The sequence below is a fragment of the Camellia sinensis genome, chromosome 9, assembly GCF_055761805.1.
Source record: "Camellia sinensis isolate YWXY chromosome 9, ASM5576180v1, whole genome shotgun sequence".
Taxonomy (NCBI): domain Eukaryota; kingdom Viridiplantae; phylum Streptophyta; class Magnoliopsida; order Ericales; family Theaceae; genus Camellia; species Camellia sinensis.
The window spans coordinates 121095029-121109890 of record NC_138969.1 but is presented as its reverse complement, the minus strand read 5'-3'; positions in this window follow the sequence as shown (position 1 = coordinate 121109890).

The following is a 14862-nucleotide window of genomic DNA, read 5'->3' as shown; positions in this document are numbered from 1 at the left end:
TGCCAAAGGCCACTATCCATCACAATCAAAGTGTCTCAGTTTGGGAATTTATGTATGAGGGAGGAATATCATGAATTGAGCACCCCTACCTACTTGATCAAAGATCGGCCTCTACTAATTCACAATATGAGATTCATTCCGATTATTAATGCTAAAATTACTATGTGGAACAAGCAAGTATAGACTAAATCACTTACTTTACTTTGGAATGCTTTGATCTCATGCATTTAGAAAAGAGTTTGAAAATGTACAACTGAAAGGAAAGATGATTTCACATGCATAGAAATCAAAATCATCCAAACTTAAGTGAAATAACCTCCATCCACTAGCAATGAAAGAGATACGTCAAGTAAACATGTAGCCTTCAAGTAGTATGCTAGATATAGTAAGAAAAACATATACAATCGGGATGCAAAGATGAAAGAAGTTAACTTAGTACTCATCTGCACCAAGCCAATCGTAAAAGGTTAGAAAATATGCATGATCCTAGATACAAAGAAACTACTGCAAAAATACACTAAATGCAACTAAAGACTTGGCTACTAAAAGGTATGGGATTGTATACATAATCACCTAAGAGATAAATAAAATAATAAATAAAATGAGCCAAGTCTTATGCATGAAAAATGAATGCAAAGCATGGAAAAATGATGAATAAAGAAAAAATTATGTCAAAGTATGGAAAGCTCCAAATTAAAGGGATAGAGAAAGAGAAGAGAAGGAACATGCATCAAAGCTAAAGAATAAAATGGAGCAATCTAAGGATACAATGCAAACAAACTACTAATGAGAATAAAAGCTATCAAGAAACTAATTATACTAACAAGGATATGGAAGCCATCAAGCAAAAGAAGCTAAGAAGAAAAATAATAAAAGAAAATAAGCTAAAGTGTTTCTCTAATCATAAAAATATAAAGAAAAGCACTAATACTCTTAAAATGTTACTACAAGCCAAACTTGATGAACTTATCCTCAATCATCAATGATAATGAGAGGATGAAATCCATTCAAGCCATGGAAACCTCATAATGAACAGAAGTAGAGAATCCCAATCTCAATCACCACAAGATGAAAGAAAGAGTAAGGAATGATAAAATGAATATAATCCATCCCTCCTAACATGAAAATGATCATGGAAGAGATAGATAAGCTCCCCTAATCATCAAACAATATGAATCATCATATGATGATTATGGAATCAATTCAAAGAATAGAAAGTAGAATCTAAGCAAGCAATATCCACCATTCTCATCATGGAATTGATCATGAGAAGATGGACTACATTGATCATCAAAAGACATGAAAAATCCTATGGTGATCATGGAAGCAACTCACAAAAATATAGCTATAATCAAATAAATAAGAAAGAATCTACATCTAAACTCATGGAAAAGAGTAAAAAAGTACTCAAATCCATGTAAATATGGTTGGAGCGATTAGATGGCAAACTATTTCTAAGTGGAAGCCAAATATTGCAAACTATTTCTAAGTGGAAGCCAAATGGCTTCCAAGAAAGTGAAAAACAAAACAAGAGAAAACAAAAGAAAATGAGAGAATCATCCTCTAATCACCTAAAATTCAACACACAAATCATCCAATTAACCCCACAAAATAATTACAAGGGCTTATTAAAGTATGAACAAGTATTGAATTATGAGAATTAAACATGTTTGAATGATGAGAAAATTAGTGAGAATATGAGAGGAAAACAAAGAGAAAATGAAAGAAAACAAAACAATTATCAAAACAAAGCATTGGGTGAGACTAATACCCTCTATACAAGTCCATAATAAAACTAAACAATTAAAGAAACTCAAAAAATAGAGTGTTTGGGAGGTGAGAAAATGAGAGAGAAATTGTAAGAAAGCAAGAATTCCAAGTAATCCAATCAAATCCTATTGGGGGTGTCAAAACCTCTCCACTATCTGCAAGCCCAATCACATCTTAAACAATAGAATTTAGAATTATAGAGTGCTTGTCAAGAGAGAAAATGAAAGAAAATAAAAGAGAAAGTGATGATAAAGTTTTGAGAGATTACCTCAAGCAAAGGTGGAAGAGCTCTTTGATTAGCAATCCTCCCTCTAGGCACCCTCAAGTCTTTGAATTCTATCTTCAATCCCCAGCAAAGAGCTTCAATCCTCAAGTTTCAATGGATTTGTATGTATAGGTGTAACGAGAGATAGAGGTGGAGAGAGAGAGAGAGAGAGAGAACTTGAAGAATTCAGAAGCTTCGACAAAAAAATGGGTGTCTCGGTGCTCTTCTAATTCTTCCAAACTTCCAACCCCTTAATCTACTGAAAAATTGGTGTATTTATAGGCCAGAAGGTTGATTGCTCTACAATACCCTTGAAAACTGTAGATGTGGCACCCTCACATGCGTGGGGGATCATCTTCTAAAAACTGCTCTATTTGTAGCCAAAGTTGTCCGGCCATTAAAAAGTTGTTCGGTCATCACTTTATTGTATGGTCAATACAAAAATGTACGACTATGTATTAAATTTGTATGGCTGAACTATTTTTTTATGACTAGGGCAAAAATGAGATGAAAATAGGATATTTTCAAAGGATTCTCCTCATTTCCTTCCATTTCTATTCAGTTTTCGCTCAGTTACTGAAAAGTACCAAGTTTCTACATGCCTAAAAATATTTTGAAAATGGTTTTAAGGGTCTAAAAACGATTGGCCAAAATAGGTGTAAGGTTGGGATCCACTTATAGATGTGGCTTTTTAGCTAAAGATATCAAAGTCTTACGCATTTCAGTTTTCGTCATCGAGTGCTTAGAACGAAGCACCCAAGTCTTAAGGCCGGTCAAAAATGGGCTGCCTACACCAATCAAGTGTTGTCCGACCAATTTTCTTAGAAGGTTTTCCCTATCTTCTCATTCATTATGGCTTTCCAAGCTCTCTTTTATGACAAATAGATCAATCATTTTAGAAAACATAATGCCAAGAATGGCCAAAATGAACGAGAAGGCATCACTCGCCTTAAAAACATTTTGAAAATAGGTTTTGAGGGTATAGGAAGGTTTGTCTCTTTTCATCCCTGACTTGTTTCTTGGAAGGATCACTACAACAATTTGCACATTTGGGGACCAAATTTGGCAACCAAAAACAATTTGACGACTACAAACTATATTGGTTGGCATTATTTCTTGGTTTAGCGACTGGATTTTTTTAGTCAAGGTATGTTACTTATTGGCGATTGAAAAGAAAAAATAGTCACTAAAAATGCCACATTAGACGACTAAAAAACATATTAGTTGGTGTAAGTTTAGGTTTTTAGGCTACTAAAGTTTTTTTAGTTGTGGTATCCTAGTTTTTGCCTACTAAAATAAATTTAGTCACCAAACAACTAACATAATGTTTGCTATTAATGTTTCGTTACCAAAAATTTGGTCATGGTATAATAAATTTTGCCTACTAAAAACATTTAGTTGCCAAATAATTAGCATGAATTTTACTTTTTATCTTTTGCTATCAAAAATTTGGTCGATAAATATTTATTTTCGGTGACCAAAAAAGCTTTAGTCATGATATAATACTTTGTGCCTATTAAAAAAAATTTAGTCGCCAAATAATTAGCATAATTTTTTCTTTTTATCTTTGGCTACCAAAATTTGGTAAGTAAATATTTATTTTCAGTGACCAAAATCATTTATTCAGCAATAACACTAAAATTTTTTGTTGGGAACACAAAATATCATCGCCTCATTTGGGTTTTTGTTTAATTTTATTATTATTATTATTATTATTATTTTATTTCTTTGTATGTATCAATACATACACCAAACAACAAACTAAATAACAAGCACGCCTTAGAGTCTCTTGCTCTCCCTATCATCAACTGACCATCGCCTATAATCTCTCGCAATCACCGTCGCTCACTGTCTTATCACCACCGTCATTACACCGTCTCACCTCCCATTAATTTTGATTCAAGTTTCTCTCTCTCTCTCTCTCTCTCCCCCTCTTCCTCTATTTTCCCATTTCACACTAGCTCTAGGGTTTTTTTTTTTTTTGATGCTCTAGGATTTTGATTTTTTTGAAATGAGTGCAGATACCCCATTTTGACTGACTCTAAGACTTTGGGCTCTTGCAAGTCTCCCGATGATAAAATAGTTAATTATTTCATCTTTGGAATGTTTAAATGTTGTTTGGAGTTGCTGCATAAACTTGTTTTGGCCAAAAAGTAACTTTTTACAAAAATAACTATTTTACCCTTGGACCTATTTTTAGCTAAAAACTAACTTTTAAACCCTAAGAAGGAGAGAGAGGGCTGGTTGTACTTTGATCGAACGCATTTTCCAAAATAAGTAACTAGTTTTATTAAAAACATTGATTGGGAGGCAATTCGGGCTTACTTTGGCCACAAGCAAGCAAAGAGCATGGGAGCTCACACTTGTGCATGCATGCATGGTACGTGTACTAAGGCAAAGAAGTCCGTGTGTAGGTTAGTTGTGAGTGCACATATCCAAACGAGGCAAAGCTAGGTATAGAAATTCAATCTTGATGAATTTCAGGTGGGAGGTAGAAGAGAAAGCAATGGGGGTTGCCCTAGATTGTTTCCCATGCCTTGCAAAACCCCCCACGTCTCTCAATGCCCAATCCTCTCCCTTTCAATGAGTTTAAAATTTTGAGCTATTTTATGAGCATTTGATAACAAAACACCCACTTTGTCTCTCTCATTTTCCTTAGCTTCGAAAATATCCTATCTACAGTAACTCTAGACCTCTGAAAATACTCTAAGGCTTGAAGAATTTGAACATATTCAGAACCTTTGCTTGAGGGGACTAAGGTTTTCTTGCACTTTTCTTGGTGTATTTTTCGATTTAAGCACACTAGTGGGTAAACTCCCTTCCCTTTTTTCATTTCAATACCTATTTTTGTTTTGTTTATCAGTTTTTATTCATGTTAGGTTGTCAGCTTATCATCTCATTCATGTAGTTTATTAGTTTTGTCATCTTTTCAGTTATTATCCCATATTCTTCTATTTATCTTGTTAGAACAACATGTTTTTAGGCTTTATTTAATCATGTAATGTTCATGCATAAGCCCGGTTTGATCATCATGTAGTATCAGTTTCTTTTTTTTTGTTTTTGTTTTTGTTTTTTTACTTGTTAGTTTTTTTTTTTATCTTGCATAGTAATCATGGTAGTAGCCTCAAGCTAGGCTTAGGATTGCATTTTGTATGTGTTGGTTGCATGATTTGGTCATGTTTATTTCAAGTATTGCATGTAAGACACATAAGTGGGCGTCCGGATAAGTTCCACTCTTCCTCCTTGGCATGTGCTTGCTATTTGCATTGTTTTTCAATTATGCAAGTCTACATGCTCTTTATATGAAAATTTTTGTATTTCGTATGTTTTTTTTTTTAATATTGTGTATTTTAGTTGTATTTACGGCCATGGATTGTCAAAAATCCCCTTTGAATGAAAAATCACTTATTTTTATTTTTATTTTTTTATTTTATAGAAATATGACTTTATTCATTGAATCTAAAATATATGATATTCATTTTTACTCCAATCACACTATTTTAGGTTAGTTAGGGTTTTATGGCTTAAAATGGATTTATATGAATAATTAACCATTAAAATCATCGAATAAAAATTGAGTCGAGGCCAATCTTCGAATTGGGGAAGAGGGGGTGCTATCATTCAATGACCTTTCCCTCTTGTACCTCAGCTTCTGAACCTAGAATTTTTTTGGCTGTAATGAACTAGTCTTTAACATAGTGTTCATTGTTAAGGTTTCCTAATTACCCTTAAAAAACTAAGTGGTGACTCATTGTTGGTTAAGGCAGGTTGGTATGGAATGCATGCCTTACACTCGAAAAAGGCACGACGCCCATAGTTAGCGACTCTGTTGGGGATTTAAGTTAGCTTGACTTGAAAATTTCTATTTTTTGAGATTCGTGATTAATTATTAATTGCATTGCATCATTGTGGGCTTAAAAAAATCTAGCTTTGTTGTATAATATCTCGAACACTATTCGCGGGTTATGTTATGTCAGTGAAGCGAGCATCATATTATGCTATTAGTACTATTTGATCATCCTCTTTTATTACGAGGTGGTATGAGAGATATATTGAGAGTCATAAGTGATGTACCCTTTTGATCAAACTTACCCTTTGCGTATAGAAAACTGTAGCACCTTCCAAACTAGAACAAGATACTCCCCTTTTAGGATTGTATTGTTGCCCTTTTGCATGATTTAGTGAATCATAGATCTCATCACCAAATTAGGATAGGGGAACTTGTAGACACCTCATTTTTGTTGACCCTAAGGCTTCGAGTGCTTGCAAGCCTTCCGATAATGAAATAGTAAATTAATTCATTTTTAGAATCTTAAAGGATGTTTGAAGTTGCTGTGTAAACTCATTTTGGCCAAAAATAAACTTTTTGCAAAAATGACCATTTTACCCCTGAGCCCATTTTTGGCCAAAAATTTTTTAACCCTAAGAAAGAGAGATAACCCATATTGTGTTATGATCAAATGTATTTTTTGAAATTAGTAACCGATTTTATCAAAAAAATTTATCAGAATGCAACTTAGGCTTACTTGTGCCGCAAACAAGCCAAGGGCACGGGATCACGCACTTGTGCATACAAGCATGGCACATGTACCAAGACAAAACACACGTGTGCACGTTAGACGTGAGTGCACACGTTATTCGTGCGTATGCACAATAGTTTCACTTGCACATGAAGCTTGTGTTTACGCACATCGAAGTGTGACAGAATTATTTTTGAAAACTCAATCTTGGTGAATTTTTGGAGGGAATGGCAAAGGCGAAAGCGATGAAACCCTAGAAATGTTCTAGAACCTCCCCCTAGCTCTATAAATAGAGCCTTTCCTCATCTTTGTTTGGAGAATAAGAATTTTGAGCCTTTTTTATGCTTTTCAAAGAAATAACTCCTTTTCTCTCTCACTTTAGTCTTAGCCACAAGATTTCTCACCCCTACAACAACTAAAAACCTTTGGAAACATTCTAAGGACTTGGTACTTGGACCCAAACTCAGAAACCTAAACTTGAGGGAGGCTTACAAGCAAAGAACTTGGAGCTTGTTGCATTTTTCTTCGCGTGTTCTTTGGTTCTTGAAAACCAGAAGGTAAACTCCACTTATTCTTTGTATTTCACTAGTTCCTTGCTTGTTTTCAGTAATCAATCCATGCTAGGTTGTTAATCCATCATAGCATCATGTAGCTTGTTCATTTTGTCCACTTTCTCGCTTTACTTCGCATGTTTAATCTATTCTATTAGAACAACATGTTCTTAGGTTTATTACAATCGTATAATCAGCATGCATGGCCCAGTTTGATTCATCATGTAGTTAGGTTATATTTTTGCCTTTATTTGTTAGTTGTATTTGTGTGCATATTCATTATGTAGTAGCCTCAAACTGGGTCTAGGATCATTCTTTCATGTTTAGTTGCATATTTTAGGTCATATTTATTTTATATCTTACATGTAAGATGTGTAAAGTGGGCATCCGGGTAAGTCCTCTGACCTCCATAGCATATGCCTATATCTTTGCATTGTCATTTTCAATAATCCAAATATATGTGCTCTTTACATGCAAAATTGTTTGTTTTGAATGTTTTTCTGAGTATCATTTATTTTAGATTGGGTTTATGACCAGGGATTGATAAAATTCAATTTTTATTGTAAAAATCATTGTTCATTTGAAAATATGGCTTTATTTCTTCAATCTAAAATGAATGGTATTCATATTTCTTCAAATCACATAGTTTAGGTTAGTTAAGGATTTTTAGGTCTAAAATGAACTTATGTGAACAATTAACCATTAAATGTAGAGATCCTAATTTTTGGTAATTACATGTGTAACCCTGAGACTTAGGTTAATAGCATTTTAGTCCCTAGTTTCGTAAAAGTCTGTGAAGTGGCCTAATAAAGGATAATTTTCTTGTATATTATCATAATTAAATCATAGAACACAACTTTATAATTGGAAATACCCTAAAACTTGGTTTTTATTTATTTACCTCCTAGTTTATAAATTAATTCGTACATTTTATTTTTATTTTTGTTGTTCTTTCATTTATTATTTATTTGAATAGAATATTATTATTTATTTGAATATGTACATTGGTGTTATAAATAATATTTTGGTGAAAGATTGGTTGAAAAACAAAATAAAAAATATCTAGATATTTATGCCTTCCTTAGTCATTAAGCTTGGACCCAAGCTTATTTCCAATAAATTAAGAGCCTTGTCTCAATTCCACACACACACACATATCAGCAGCCAAGGAGAGGGTAAGAGAAGGAGAGTGTGATTAGAGGGAAGTAGAGAAGAAGAAAAAAAGAAAAGGAAGAAAAGGACTATAACAAAATACACCTTCGGCGACAAAATTTGGCGACTAAAACATTTTTGGCCGCCAAAAGTCAGACCTTTAGCAGCTAATTTTCTTATTGGTCAGCAATGTTGTGAATTTTAGCTACTAAAATTTTTTAGTAGCCATATAATAGCTATTGGCGACTAAAACAAAATTTAGTCGCTAAAAATATTCAAAATAGGTGACCAAAAAGTATTTTTGTAGCCATATAATGTTATTGGTGACTAAAAAGTTTTTAGTCAATGTTTGTCATAATTTCAAGCTCCTAATTCTGCTTTTAGTCAACGTACGCTGCCTTTTGCCGACCAAAAAATTTTCGTCGCTAAAAAAAGGGTTATTTTTTTGGGAACTCTTTGCTGACTAAATAATTTAGCTGCTGATTAATTAGTTTTTGCCAACAAAAGAAATATTTTGTCACTAAAGGCAAGAAATTTGTTTTGGAGGGAAGCGTAAATATTGGCGCCCTCCCCTTTGTTTCACACACACACAGACCACTCACAAACCACTCACCACCAAACCTGACGCTGGCTCCACCATCGCACATCGTTGGCCACCGTCAGTCGCCACTATCGCAGGTCGCCACCGCTAGAAATCACCACCACCACTGCTGAAAATCACAGGTTTTTGTCTCTCTCTCTCTCTCTCTCTCTCTCTCTCTCTCTCTTTCTGTCGCTGTCGGTCTTCTCTCTCTCTGTCAATCTGGGTCTTCTTCCTCTCGAGCCATATCTCTATTTCTCTCTCTCCCTCTCTTCCCGTATTTTCCCATCTCTCACACTTCATCTAGGTTTATTTTTTGTGTTGATTTCGTAAATGGACTTGGTTGAAGTTTTTGATTTGTACGAAATTAATTAATTCTTCATGTCCAAAATGGGTTTAATTTTAGTTTTGTGGGTTTGATTTTGTTCTTATGAAATTATGGGTTTATTATGTTTGAATTGAAATTATGGATTTTAGTTTTATGGGTTTATTGGATTTTTTTGTGGGTTTGATGTTGTGACTACACACACACACTCTCTCTCTCTCTCACTCTCTTACAGTTCCAATAACTTCTTTCATGTCCACTGCCTTGCCAGTCAAATGAAGACTCTATTTCTCAACCTCTCTCTAATTTGGTAGATTCATTTGAAGAATGAGGTATTAAGGACTTGAAATCTCTTTCTGCTGAGCTGATGCGAGTGAAGCTGCTATAATACTTTTTTCTTGAAATATTACTGCATTCATCCTTGATTTCTCAGGGTTTGCACTTTTTGGAGGAGAGCACGTCACTCTAGGGTGGAATGAAGTAAATGGCTGAGAAATTTAATTATATTTTATTAATATAAAGTCTGTGAGAAGGGAGTTTATGATGTCTGCACTTTGATCTTTAGCTTTTTTACTACCTTCTTTTGTTTTGATTTTACACCAGTGGGTGCAGGCTGATGCGAGTGAAGCTGCTATAATACTTTTGCCTTCAAATATTACTATATTCACCCTTAATTTCTCAGGGTCTGGACTTTCTGGAGGAGAGCACGTCACTCTAGGGTGGAATGAAGTAAATGGATGAGAAATTTAATTATATTTTATTAATATAAAGTCTGTGAGGAGGGAGTTTATGATGTCCACACTTTGATCTTTAGCTTTACTTTTTATTATTTATTTTTATATTCTATGGCCAATTGGGTTGCTCTAGTCAATGATGTATATTTTAACATGATGTATGTTTACCCCTATTATTAACTAAAATCCACCACAAAAAATGATGCATGTGAGTTAGAGCTGAATACGCCCTAAACTTAGTCGAAAAAGGGCGTTTCAGGGGAGGAAATTCAAAACAACCCCTGAACGACCGTGTGGCTCTCATGGATAGCTTCTCCATGACAAATAGGAATTTTGAGAACTGACGGAACGTAATTCGGACCGGTAGGTGGAGAGTTAGAGCCGAATACACCTTAAACTTACTCGAAAAAGAGCTTTTCGGGGCCAAAAATTCAAAACAGCCTTCGAACGGCCGTGTGACTGTCGCGGATAGCTTCCCCATGACAAATAGGACTTGTGAGAACTGATGGAACGTAATTCAGATCCATAGGTTGGGAGTTAGAGCCGAATGCGCCTTAAACTTAGTAGAAAAGGGCGTTTCAGGGGTGAAAATTCGAAACAGCCCCCGAACCACCGTGTGGCTCACATGGACAGTTCCCCCATGACAAATAGGACTTGTGACAACTAAAGGAATGTAATCCGGACCTGTAGGTTGGGAGTTAGAGCCGAATACACCCTAAACTTAGTCGAAAAAGGGCGTTTCAGGGGCAAAAATTCAAAACAGCCCCTGAACGACCATGTGGCTCTCATGGATTGCTTCGCCATGACAAATAGGACTTGTGAGAGCTGACGGAACATAATTCGGACCCGTAGGTTGGGAGTTAGAACCGAATACGCCCTAAACTTACTCGAAAAAGAGCTTTCTGGGGGCGAAAATTCATAACAGCCCCTGAATACGCCTTACACTTAGTCGAAAAACTAGTAACACTTAGTTTAAAAAGCGACAACTTCATGAAAATAACATCTACATATTCTAATAATTGTCTTTATATATTTATAGGACGAAGAAATTACATATTACATTGTTTGTGCAGTTGGCTGGAATAAATATTGCATGATATATATATATATATACTTTCTTTTATTTCCAAGAAGACATTTCTGAATTGTTCTACCTTAAATGTATGTTAGAACATGTTCCATATGGCTGATTGAATTGATATTTTGTAATCAATTCTAATGTTTCGTTTTTTGTTTTTCGTTGTAGATGGCTTTGTTGCATAGACTTGTGGATAATCCATATTGGTGTATAGAGAAGAATTTTCACTTTTGTGTAGAACTAATATAATACTTTTGTTGTCCTCAGCTTTTGTGTAGTTCATTATTACTGATACAGAAAATTTTTGGCAATCAACAGATAATGACTGTCGTGGTACATAGATCACCTTCTGTCATGGTACATATATACCATTTGTCAACGTACATATAGGACGTTTTGTCATCGTCTATAGAAAATTTTTGTCGTGGTACATATATCACCTTTTGTCGTCGTATAGATTACGATGGTAATTTGTACCATGCCAAATGGTAATTTCGCTTGGTAGTAAATGTATTTTTTGTATACAGAGGGCTTTGATTTTTGTGTGATATATTTTGTATGGAATTATTATTTTAGTTTGGACAATAGTTGATTTGTATGGACTTTGACATTTAAAGTTATTTATTTTTGGTATATGGATGCAGATTGTGGAATGATTGATAGTATGTATCATTTTGTTTATATAAGTATTACAGGTTGCATTGAATATAGACAAGTTGTGGAGAAATTATAATTTTGCGATAAAACATAATATCATGTTTTTGGCGACTAAACAATTTGTAGCTAAAAAGAAATTGGGAAAAGACATTTGGCGACTAAAAGTTTTGTAGCAAAAAAAAAAAAAAAAAAAAATAGACATTTGGCGACTAAAGTTTAGTAGCCAAAAGAAAATCAAACATTTGGCGACTAAAATATTTCATAGCTAAAATCAAAAAACTAAAAGATAAAAACACTTTTGCCGACTGAAATTTTAGTATACAAAAATGTAGAACTTTAGACGGCCAAATATTTAGTAGCCAAAAGAGGAACTCTTTGCCGACTAAAAAGTTAGTAGCAAAAAATGTGGGACTTTTGGCGACTAAATTTTTAGTAGCCAAAAGAAGAACTCTTTGCTGACTAAAATTTTAGTAGCTAAAAATGTTGGACTTTAGGCGACTAAAAGTTTGGTCACCGAAAAGGGTCTAATTTAATTTAATGTCCAACATTTTGGCGACTAAAATTTTAGTTAGGAATTGTATACATTTGGCGACTAAAATAATCTTAGTCGCTAATTACCTTCACAGACAATTTTCTGGCGACTACTTTTCCGACCAAATAATTTAGTCGCTAAAACTATTCGGGGACTAAAAATTAACTTTTGGCGACTAAAAATTTAGTCACAAAAAGTGAAAATTCTTGTAGTGGGTGTCTTCTTGAGTGAATGTAAGAACACACCCCTTCCATGTCTTCTCCAATTCTTTCACCCATCTCATCCTATTGTCTAGATGCCCTCTTGTGTTGCATATTAATGGTACATAGGGTTTTTGATGTGTATGAAAGTGTGGGTTTGATTTAGTGACTTTGCCTTACAAATTTGTCAAATTATGCACTGCTGCAACTTCTCTAATTTAAAAGAAATATCAAACCTATTTATTTCTCAAATCTGAATTTAATGTAGGATATTTGGTGTGTTTAGAGCTTGTGATAATTTTATTAGCCCCTCCCTGTGTGATTTTAGGGTTTGGATATTGTGTTTAAAAATCTGGTCCCGAGTCTCTAAAAAATAGTCCACTTCTTTCAATTTTATAAAATTCCAGAAAACTCATCTCATGTTGGTTCTTTTGTCAAAATTTAGAATCCTGAGTCCTCTTTTCAACAAAATTTATTTGGGTGAAAATCATCGAGTAGATTGAGAGGAAAACTAGTTTTCCGAAGGGTGACAAATCTGGACAGGTTTTCGAATATATCTTGTAAATGAATTTCTGAAGGTGCTGTGCAAATTCTGAGAATTGGAACTGAAACTGGACAGGTTGATTATTGTTTCTGTGAAATTTCAGCCCCTAATTTGACCTGGAAGTATTTTTACCAAAGCATTCTTGTTAGCCCTGTAAAACTGAATAGTGCTGAAAATGGTGTTTTATTCTGTTATTTGTCTCGAAGTATTTCAAAGCATGCCTAATGTCATTTGCTTGCCTTACCATACTTATGTATGACTATCATGGGCTATATTTCCTCTCTTATGTTTGTCTCATGCTCTTTTATATTACTGAATGTGACTAACTTGCTTAGCAAAAGATCTAATAAATGGGAAATGGAAAGCGGTTGGTACTGGGTGACGTTTACCCTTGTGTTTCAGAATGATGTATGTAATATACATGTCCATGGGATGAATTATGATGGGATTAAAACCAAATGAGTTAAGTCTTGCGCAAGCAGTCTAAGTGAGCCCCTAAGTTAACATAGATGTGTTTAGACTCTATGTAGTGGTTTCAGGGTGTAAGCGAACCCTTTGGTATGGTATGTGCAGGGTGTAAGCGAGCCCTAGGCATGATTTGGGTGTAAGCGAGCCCACTTGTTTGGCCGTCCCATATGAGGTCCATCAATGTCACTGACTGGTAAATAGCTGGCAGGTGGGCATAGGTGGTAAGGTCTGTAAAGCAGCGAAAGGGGGAGTTTTGAATAGTCCGGTGTTCAATCCTTGTGGTTGGGTAGAACGATCTCTTTGGGGGATTCTAGATCTGTAGACGCGACTTTCTTCACGCGCTTCCCTTTCGGAGAGGCACAAATTGGTCTCCTACAGTTCGGACTCTTGTCACGGTTCTGAATCTAATCTCACAAAGTGCAATGTGAGACTGATAAACACCAAAGAGTCTAATCCGGAAAATCATTTTAGAAAAACAAATTTTGAATCAAATAATGCCAAAACTGGACTACTTTGCTAGATTACAGAGTTGCCACCTAAATATTTTATTTTTGGAAAATTTAGGAGACCCTGACTTGTGCCAAAGGCCACATGTTCGTCATCACCAAAGTTGTCTCGGCTCGGGAACTTGGGTACGAGAGGGGAAGGTCCTGAAATGAGCACCTCGCTCGCCCGATCAAAGGATCGGCCTCTACTAAGCATGATATGTTGTTTTATAAACACATGTGTTCTTATTCTGATTATTAATGTAACTTTACTATGTGACGCACACATACAAGTATAGACTAAGTCGCGAGACCTGGAACAAAACAACTCATGTTTGTTTTTCGAAAATGGTTTGAAGGTGCTACTCGCAAGTCGGCTAAAGCACAGATTTACCACCCTCAAATGGGCTTAAAAAAGCATGATTTGCCACTTCGCAAAGTGGGCTTAAAACTCGCATTTATCGAATTGTTCCAATTCAAGCAACAAAGCCTTAATCCACAGGCATTCAAGCAGTTAAGTAGTTAAGCAATTAAGCACATAGCCTCATGGCAAGCATGCTATCATGGCAACACTTACACTCGTGCAAGTATGCTAAAGCGTAAAACTTACAGTATACTCCAAGTCAAAACAAAAAGCTAGTTAGAAACAATGCATGATCCTAACTATGTTAACAATGCCTAATGCAACGCATGCAATAATACACCTAAATAGGCCTAGCTACCTAAGATGGCATATGAATGCAACAATTTGATACATGTATTCAAATAAGTATTGAAATACAATGCAGTTTGAATGATGCGTTGAGCCTCGGTGCATGCAATACAAATGAATGGATGCAAACATGCAAGCATAAGGTATGCTAATTGAAAATGTCCCTAAACTAACCGTCGAGAGCGGTTAAGTAAAAGGGAGAAAGAAGTGGGGTTGGAAGACATGCACACACACACGCACGCTTATTACAACATTGCGCCCTCTCGAAGGAGGGTCCGAATGAATAAGA